The sequence below is a fragment of the Amblyomma americanum genome, chromosome 5, assembly GCF_052857255.1.
Source record: "Amblyomma americanum isolate KBUSLIRL-KWMA chromosome 5, ASM5285725v1, whole genome shotgun sequence".
Lineage (NCBI taxonomy): Eukaryota > Metazoa > Arthropoda > Arachnida > Ixodida > Ixodidae > Amblyomma > Amblyomma americanum.
The window spans coordinates 114,950,314-114,960,574 of record NC_135501.1 but is presented as its reverse complement, the minus strand read 5'-3'; the positions used below and the strand labels follow the sequence as shown (position 1 = coordinate 114,960,574).

The following is a 10,261-nucleotide window of genomic DNA, read 5'->3' as shown; positions in this document are numbered from 1 at the left end:
AGCCGAGGAGAGCATGTGCACCCCAATGGGCGAGTCTGCTCTCCGGAAACAGCGACGCTCAACGGGGTCCGAGGAGGAGAGGGACTCGGAAACCAAAAGGGACATCGCGGTGGCCAAGCGGGAAGCTCGAAGGCCCCCCACCGTCACTGTTCCCTCTCCCTCCACACTCGAAGGAGCAGGGCCTTCCCAGCAGGAGCCCCATGGAGCCCACCTCCAGCCTGCTGCTGATGCTGCTGCTGTTGCTGGTGGGGCGATGGCGTCCGGAAGAAAATCGGGTGCGACCTCACCAAATCCCGCCGCACGGGACCAGGCTGCGGCTGGGGCTTCGTCTGCTGGCACCGAGCGCGCCCAACTCCGCGGCGCGCCGCAGCAATGCCCCGCAGGCAGCGGCGACGCTGATGCTGGGGCCAGCCTGGTCCCGTGGCGCATTATCACTACCAAGGCGCAGCGGCGTCGGAGAGCTGCCCTGGAGCGAGCCGCGGCTGCCGTGGAGGTCCCGTCCAGCCTGGTGGGGACGGTGCTGTTTCGGTCGGCGAACCGGGGCACCGCCTTCACCAGGGAACAGGGCTGGGAGTTGGCCGAGGAGATCGGATCCCGCCCGGGCGTCCTCGCCGTCCGGGTAAACATGCGGCGGAATGTGGTGGCAGTGGACGCGGGGAGCAGCGATGCTCTCCAGGCCCTGCTAGCCACGGCCGTCATCCGCGGCGTGCCGGTCTGCGCCAAGGAGCCTCCTCCTCGGAATCAAAGCTCCGGCCTGGTCTTCGGTGTGGACGGGCGCAGGACAGCGGAGGAGCTGCTAGCGGCGGCGGAGTCAGCGGTACCGATGGTGTCGGCGTCTCTGTCGGGCAGCACACTCGCTCTCCGTTTTGCGGCGCCGACACCCCCGGCGTTCATCACCATATTCAAGCGCAGGCTCGCGGTCCGCCAATGCCGTCCCCGGCCGCTCCAGTGTGCCAAGTGCGCCAGCCTGGGGCATGCCACTGAGGTGTGTCGTGCTCCTGCCCGATGCACGCGCTGCGGCGGGCCACACGAGCCTGGTACCTGCGCGAGCAAGCCCCGCTGCATTAACTGCGGGGGGCGGCACGCAGCCATTGACCCAGCGTGCCCGCACTGGCAGCGAGAGCGTCACGTGGCCACTTTAACGGCCACATCCATGGCCCCGATGTCCAGGCGGGTTGTCCGAGCCGTCGTCCAGGCTGAGACAGCGGCCCCAGCCCAGCAACATCAGCAGACGCCGCGCGCTCTTTCTTATGCGCAGGTCGTCAGGGGAACACACCAGCAGCAGCAGCAGCAGCAGCAGCAGCAGCAGACACAGAAGCAACGGCAGCGCCGGCAGCGGCAGCGGCGATCCGGTTGCCCGGCGTCCCGTACAGCGCGGCCCGAGCCTGCGGCCGCTTCTCACGGCCAGCCCCCTGACGCACGGGACGCGGAGATCGCGCGCCTAAAGCTGGCGTTGCGCGCCCTCAGCGCACTTTTCCCGGAGGGCACCGATGGACACCGGGCTTGCTTAGAAGCAGCGGGTGCTCCCGCACAGATAAGCCAGCATGATGGCTAGCCGCCGGACTCCCTCCCGCATACCATCCATCCTGCAGTGGAACGTGCGCTCGCTTGCGGCGCGGTACGCCGAAATGCGAGTTCGCATCGCACAGGATTCGCCGGAAGTTATCGCGCTGCAGGAGACGTACGTACATTCACATGACGGGGAGCCCCAGATGCGGCTACCTGGCTACATTGGCTACCACTCAGCCACCACGTGCGAGGAACCCACCTGTGCTGCAGTGCCCTGTTGTGTCACATCTCATCGCCCCGGGAAATCAAGGGGCGCGATATACGTGCGGCAGGACGTCCAGCACACCCTCGTCGGCTCGGCGACGGCGACATCTGACGCCCAGGAGTGCGTGGTGGTGACAGTGCGCGTCGGTGGTGTTGACACGTCGGTGGCCAGTGTTTATGTGCGTCCAGCTGTCGCGTGGAACGCGCTGTGTTTTCGTGCTGTGTCTTCGTGCTGTGCCCCGCGCCAAATCATCTGTGGTGATTTTAACGCCCACCATAGTGCGTGGGGCAGTGCGCGCCACTCCGCGCGGGGAGACGACCTGCACGACGCAGCAACGCAGCTGGGACTCACCCCCTTGAACACCGGCGAGCCCACCTTTCGACGACGCGGAACAACCGGCTCCTGCATCGACGTTGCTTTCGCATCCAGAGGCATTGAGGCGACATGGCGCCGATCACCATCTCTCTGGGGCTCGGATCATTACTCCATTCTAATTGAACCCACTGCGATGGAGGCGCGCCCCAAACGTGCCTACTCCATTACCAACTGGAGTGCGTTCAGGCGGGCGGTCGACGAGGCGGCGGCCACTGGCGCAGATTTCTTTTCAAGTCTAGTCCGAAGCGCTCTCGCAGCCACCCAACGAGCAGACGTAAGGGCAGGGCAGCCCACACCTGATATGAAGCTGCTCAATCTGCGCGAGAAGAGAGATCGCGCAGAGCGACGGGCGCGACGGACTGACAGAGCCGCCGACTGGACTGTCTACAACCGCTTGGACGCAGCAGCGCGCCGCCACGCCAACAAGCTATACCGCCGACAGTGGGCTTCACTATGCCAAAGGATGGAGGAAGATGTCAGCTCGCGGAGGCTGTTTGACACCCTGCGGCGCATCACCGAACCACAGGCAAACCGTCAACCGCTGGCCGCCCTCGCAATCTCCAGCGGGCTCAGCTTTGTAGAATTGGCAGAGCGGTTTGCCGATCGGTTCGCGCCGCCCAGCCCCGCAAACGCCGCTAACATAGCTGCTCCTGAGAGCCCCAGAAGCGACGCCAGTCCCTCGCCCGTCGCCTCGGAAGGTCCATGTGATGCGCCGTTCACCGCGGCGGAATTGAACAATGCGCTGCAGCGCTGCCGCCGCCGCTCGGCGCCCGGACCGGACGGGGTGACATACCAAATGCTGCGAAACCTGGATGCGCAGCAACGACAGATCCTCCTGCAGCAGATCAACCTGGTGTGGGAACGCGGGGAGCTACCGGAGGATTGGCGAACCGCGGTCGTTTGTCCCATCCGAAAGGCAGGGCGCCCACCTACGGAGCTGAGCGGATACCGACCAGTGGCATTAACATCGGCGGCAGGTAAGCTCATGAACAAGCGTCTGAACAAGCGGGCTGCGGAGGCTGATTTGTTTGACGAGCGGCAGACGGGTTTCCGTGGGATGCGGTGCACGGCTGATTCTATATCGGACGTTGTTACAGCGCTGGAGCATGCCAGGGCGGCAGGCCAGGTTGCGCTGCTGCTGCTGCTGCTGGACGTCTCGGGCGCTTTTGACAACGTTCACCGCGCGCCAATTCTCGCGGTGCTTGAGGGGGCCGGTGTGAGCGGGCGCCTTTTGCGATACGTTCATGGCTTCCTTAGCGGGCGCACCATGCGCGTACGAGTCGGGGGTAAGCTCTAGAAGCCTCGCCCGGTCGACATGGGCGTGCCGCAGGGCTCTGTCCTATCACCATTTCTGTTTAATGTGGCCATGTCGGTGGTGCCGGCCTCCCTCCCCACGAGCGGGCGACACCATGTGTACATGTCCATATATGCAGACGACATAGCTCTGTGGTGCCGGGGACCACCGGGCGAGGCGTTCCGCGTGCGGCGGTGCCTTCAGGGAGCCCTGACCGCAATCGATGCCAGCTTGCGCGGCCTTGGTCTGTCGCTGAGCGCGGACAAATCGGTGGCCATGGCCTGCGTTTCGCGCTCGCGCGCGCACCTTGCGCCACTGTCACTGGACGGGACTCCGATTCCTTGGCGTAAATCGGTGCGGTACCTTGGCCTGGACATCGACTGGCGCCTTTCCTTCCGCCCCGCGGCGACCAAGGCCTGTCTGCAGATGAAGAGGATCACCGCCGCCGTGCACAAGCTCACCGCTCGAGGCCAGGGCATCTTCCAGCAAGCCGCGCTGCGTCTATACAATGCCGCAGCTTTGGGGGCGGTGCTCTATGCGCTGCCGCTCGTCACGGTGCGCAAACCGTGCTGGAAGAAGCTCGAGCTTCAGCACCGCAAGTCCCTGCGCGTGTGCCTAGGCCTGCCCAAAAACTCGCAGTGCGCCGCAACGTTGGCCGAGGCAGGAGCGTGGCCCCTTGAGCTCCAAGCAGCGCGCAGGGTACTGAATCACATCGACCGGCTTCACCGCGCACCGGACGGCGGCTCGCTGCTGCAGCGTATGCGCTCGCACCCGCGCTCACGAATGGGCGCGGCGCTGCTCGAGTATGAGCAAATGACCCAAGGCCCACCCCCCTACGGCTCCTGCGCGCCCTGGCCTGCTGCCTCGGAGGTACAGCGAGAGATCGTCGGCATCGCGGGAAAGCGGAGCACACCCCTCTGCGCTGTGCAGCAGCTGGCCAGAGCTGTCATACACGAGGAGCTCCAGGACCATCTCCTCGTGTACACCGACGGCTCAGTGGCCCGCGACAGCTGCTCCCTTGCTGCGGCGGCCACCATCCCCGCCCTGCGACTGCACAGCCAGCAACACGCAACATTCCTGGGCTCCTCCACCACGGCGGAGTTGATGGGGATCCGGCTCGGGCTGGACCTGCTGCTCACCCTCGGCCCTCCGCCGCCCAGGAGTACTCTGCTGTGCGACTCCCGCGCCGCCCTCAGCCGCCTGCAATCTAACGGCCGCGGTACCCCACTAGTGCGGGAAATTCGCTCACGCATCGATCGCCTCGCGCAGAGAGGTTGTGCCGTGCGTGCACAGTGGGTGCCCGGTCACTGCGGCATCGCCGGCAACGAAGAAGCTGACGACCTCGCGACCGCTGCACACCAACTACCTGCCAGCGATCTGCCCCTTGCGCTGGAGGACGTGCGTGCGGCCATTCACGACCATCTCCGAAAGCAGCACCCCGACCCACGCATCGCGGGAGGTGAGCGCATCGACAGTGTCACCGGCTGTCGCGCACTTACACGGTCACAACGTGCAATGATCCTCCGCGCGCGCATTGGCTGCGTGTGGCTCGGGGAACGACGGGTGCGTCACGGAATCGCGACGAGTGATGTGTGTGACGGATGCGGTGCAGTGGAAACACTAGAACATCTGCTCCTTCGCTGCTCCGCGTTCGCCGATGCTCGTCGCGATATGCTCGCGGCCTATAGGGCGCAGGGCATACTACCAGACTCCATCAAGACGCTATTGTGGCCGCAGGGCAGTGCGCGCACTCGTGAGCGAATTTTGGTGAGCCTCTGTGCATTCCTCGAACACACGGGCTTGACGTCCCGTCTGTTCTCCGTCAGGTAGTTACACGCAGTGACCGAACGCTCCGCGAGTTCTACCTTGAACGATTAACAACTGGACGCCCCACTCCAGTTGTAACCTACACAGTGCTGTGCGCGTGTGTGATTTAATTCCTCTAAAATGAACTAATCACGCGCACAACCTGGACACATTACTTATTGTGTAAATAGTTTGTACATATTACTTCTCCCCCTGTCCTCTATTCCTGTCCCCTCACCCCTTTCATTTCATTTCTCCATTCTGCCTGCTGTCCTTTATTTCCGCTGCCCCAGCTCAGGTGCTTCAGTATCGATGGCAGATGCCGGGGCTAGCAAAAAATCTTTTCCTTCCTTTTTACTATTATTTTAATAAAACCACTACCACCACCACCACCATGTTTTTGTGTAACCATGTCTCTGTAACTGCGACAATATCGGGTTTAAAGGCCAGCACAATAGCTTCAAGTTCATGTGTTTTATTTGTAATACTGCGTGCATTTAAGTTGAGTACAGTTATTGACGTTTGCTCCAGGTGATTCGCTTTCCAGTGTTGTTTTGATCTTCGTTTTTTGGCTTAACAGGAACAATGTCACTACTCTCACTATCCCACGTGAAGAGCTGACCATTTATTTTCATTTTGTCATATACCAGAGATACCTTTTCTTTTCTATCACGGTGTTCTTTAGTGTGGTCCTATAATTTTTTCCTAACATTCCTGACAGCCAGCGAAAAATCTTCTCCAATAGAGAAGCCGGAATCGTTTAGTTTAGAACATTGTTTAAGAATGCTATGTTTGTCTCGGTAGTCAAGAAACTTCAATAAAACACGTTTTTGGGCAAGTTGGTAACATTCTTGATTCATATTGCAGCCAAGAAGCACACACACACAGAGAAGGAACACGTCCGTGTTTTTTGCGTGTTCCTTCTCTGTGTGTGTGTGCTTCTTCGCTGCAATGTGAATAAAGAAACTTCAAGATTATAGGCCTAGGTCTAGTTTCGTTGTCTTTACTTGGTCTGCTTAGACGATGAATTCTTTCAATGTCTGTCTTTGTAATTCCAAGTATATCCTCAAAGACCGTTTTCGTGACAGTTTCATGCAAAGTGTCTGTAATTTCATCCTCCTGCTCCTTAATACCATAAATGATTAGATTAGAGCGACGGCTTCTGTTCTCAAGCTCATCGATTTTGCTGGTCATGGCAGCAAGGTTACGTTTTAATTCCGTAACTTTCCTGGCGCTCTCCGTGACTTGCGTTTCAAGCCCACTAATTTTTTCAAGCTTCTTTTCTATTGCAATAAGCTTCTGGTTGGTTACAGCTTTACCTTTCTTAATTTCCTGAATGTCTTCAGCAATTATCTTCAGCTGTTCAGCAATCGTTTGGTCAATAGGGCCGGGATTTTCTTCGATATCACCGCCAAGCAAAAGCTGATATCGGAGCGACACAATCACATTCATGAGCAATTCACAAAGCGGCTGTGGGCACGGCAGCAACAGTAAGCAGACGTTGTCACTTCTAAATGATTTCCCGTAACGTTTGCTCACCTGTGCGAAAAATGCGAACGGGTTGGTGACCCTCATCTTGGCGTTGCCGCCGCGCCCACTGCCGAAGGATCCGGCGAAGCCGCATTTTATACTGGATGGTCCCGATGCCCGTGTCGATGCGTTTGTGGTTTCCGTTGATAGCCGCGTGGTGCCATACGAGATATGATAGTCGCGCTGGTGAAAAGTGGCGGGTCGAAACGCTGGGATCCCTTCATCGCCTCCAGTAGTCCGAAGAATGTTCACTGACGCTTGATATGCCGATGGCGGCACCTCCGGTAGCAGCAGCAATGCAAGAAAAACCTGTGCGAAAAATGCGAACGGGTTGGTGACGCTCATCTCGGCGTTGCCGCCGCGCCCACTGCCGAAGGATCCGGCGAAGCCGCATTTTATACTGGTTGGTCCTGATGTCCGTGTCGATACGTTTGTGGTTTCCGTTGATAGCCGCGTGGTGCCATACGAGATATGATAGTCGCGCTGGTGAAAAGTGGCGGGTCGAAACGCTGGGATCCCTTCATCGCCTCCAGTAGTCCGAATAATGTTCACTGACGCTTGATATGCCGATGGCGGCGCCTCTGGTAGCAGCAGCAATCCAAGAAAAACCTGTGCGAAAAATGCGAACGGGTTGGTGACGCTCATCTTGGCGTTGCCGCCGCGCCCGCTGCTAGGGATGATAGGGATGATAGGTATGACAGACATCTTTATCAATACGATAAAAACGTACGCAGACTAAATGGAGCATACAGTAAAACTCTCAAAGAATGAGAAAGCGAGGGCTTTAGTGAAAACTGAACGAATACGAAGAATGGCCTTGGAAACGTTCATGGAACTAAGCGCTCCAGGAGAATAATATGGAATATTTTAATAAAACCAGTTACTTCATTATAGACTTTTCTGTGCCTAACACACAAATACAAATAGCACACGACAATCTGAGATTTTGTATTGGGCCATTACATCTGGCATACAACGTTCCTTTCTCTGATCTATGTATATATTGCAATTGAAAGGCAGTATCTTACCAATACAAAATCTGCAAAGCTCAGTGTGTACGAAATCCTTTTCGGTTGCAATTTTCTGTGCTCACTAACATGCGTGAAGCGTAAACTTTCAAGGCAGCATTCACTTTGTAAGAGCAAACGATAAAGCGATAGATTTTTTTACTATCAAGTCGTTCGCAGAGTATATATATTGTATTATGTATTCTTCAAATCACTGCCAAATAACGCTCGTCGTAGCGTTTCTTTCCCGCGAAAGCAACTAAAGATACCGTCGACGCAAAGCACCACAATTAAGTACCTCTGAAGGTACCAGGGAATTAACGAAATTCACGAACTACCAAGAGATCATTTGAAACACACATCTGGCACCGCCCACACACGCGTTATAAGACACCTTTCTGGCAGGTATAGGCAACCAGTGGTAACGGCATAACGCAATAACAAACCAATTATAATACCCTACCGTTGGAGACACTTTCTGACGGAACACCTGTTCGTGGCGTGCTGTGCGCTGTTCGTCCTGAACCACACCGTCTTTCCGAGGGCAGCAGCGTCAAAAGCGTACGACTGGAACTGTATATCAGAAATGCGTGCACACATAGCGGATGACCACGCAGCACGAGAAAAAATATAAACAAGAACTTAAAATTATCACTCATAAAAGGCGAGCAGCTACAAGAAAGAAGTCACGAGGAGATGAGCTGCGGCGGCGGCCAGCGGCAAGCACGCCTCAGAACGAGATGGATGGCTTAAGAGCCGCTACCAGGTGCGGTCACGAAACTCGAACATAACTATTCTTTATAGAAAGGCGTACTACTTCACAACAAAATGTTCGCAACTAACACAATTTTAGAACCAGTAATTAAAATGGCGTTTTAAAGGATCATAAACCGCAAATATGGAAACAATTATTTGTCTGTCTGTGTCGTCCTCACCGACAATTATAGCGCTACAGTTTTATTGCCAAGTTGATGTCGCTGGCACTTGGTTCAAGGCGTTACCGAGGCTAGCCTTCGCGACCTATGTCAATTCGCTCTTCGAAGACATATTTCTTTTTCCGGCAGTGTACAGTAAGCACTCGAGTGTTCAAAGGGTCAGTTTTGTTAAAGGTTATTTTTTCCCTCAGTGGTGCTCTTGAATCTTTAGAAAGCACTGAAATTCACGGAATGCAAACTATACAGGTACGGCTCTCATGCGAGTGGCTCGACCGCTTATGAAGATACACTCCGTCCTGCCTTCTTCCGTGTAGAACGGAGCTTCTGAGCACCGCTGAAAAAGCGTAGATGTACCTCGAAGATAGGCGTCAAAAACTCAATCCAAGAAATTGATCAAAGATTTCTCAAGTATTGCGAAAAAAAATTAAGAGGACACTAAAGCTCCTCCTTAAAGGTATCACGCGATGGCGTAATAGGTGGCACTTTTCATTCTGAGCAGTTGGACATCTTTGAACGCACTTGTCTTTTTTGTCAATTGTTTACTTCAATGAGTTGATCAATCAGGTACTTAATTTTCTTAATTATCATTATATAGCGTTGGCTTTTGATGCTGAGCAGTTTGACACCTTTGAGCCTAATTTTTCCACGTTTTTCATTGTCTCATTTCTTTGATTAACGAGATAAATAAAAGATGTCATTAACTCGCCAGCGCCTATCACACATCAATCAATCATCAATCACTAGAACACAATGTACCATGCTACGATTTTTTTTTGTGCAGATCCCGATCAAGGCCGACACGTGGCGCCAACAACGCAGACGTCTTAACGACCGAATGAGCTGTATACTCTATTAAACTAACAGAATCATGTAGCGTCCCTGAAAAACACCTAGTCTGGGAAAGGATTTTCAGAAGAAACCTTGCCGAAAAAGGCACCTCTAAGAAAACAAAGGAGAGCACTCTTAAAGTGAGCCTGGGCTTCGTCGCTATGTGAATGCGTTATCAGGCATACTGAACAGCATATTAGCGAGTTATTCGGGAGTGTATAATACTGCATTGTCAGGCAACGGGCAACTGCTAAACCACGCTCTACGCGTAAGGCACATCGAAACAAAAATATTGCGGAGTGTTTTGAAAGATAAGCTACACTACATTTCACCCGTAAAGATAGTTTCCGCGCAGCTACAGATCCCCGATCATCAGCGCTGTGATATACAAGAAATTCAGTTTCGATTCAGGAAAAATATTTTTTGCGGATTCCTGTACATGTCAATCGATTTGATGAACAGTTCTAATTTGAACAAGTAAAATGGATGTGCTGTTTCCACCGTATGACATTTTTCTCCATGAAAGGAAGTAAACCGGGCTTTTTCAAGGCATGAATATGCTTCCGGAATAAATATGCTCTCAGTGAAAGACAAAGACAAGATGCCGGGTTTCACCCCAACCGGCTGTAGATGGCTTCGTCATTCAAGATTGTGAGCCTTTCCAGCAAAAAATGTTATGAGAGCCGCACTCTTTAAATGCCTTGAAAAGGCT

The 10,261-nt window shown here is 54.8% G+C and overlaps 1 pseudogene; it reads right to left on the bottom strand.

Moving 5' to 3' along the window:
* Window positions 1-5,761: 5,761 nt before the first annotated feature.
* On the bottom strand, window positions 5,762-7,124 carry LOC144134131 (uncharacterized; annotated as a pseudogene).
* Window positions 7,125-10,261: the final 3,137 nt, after the last annotated feature.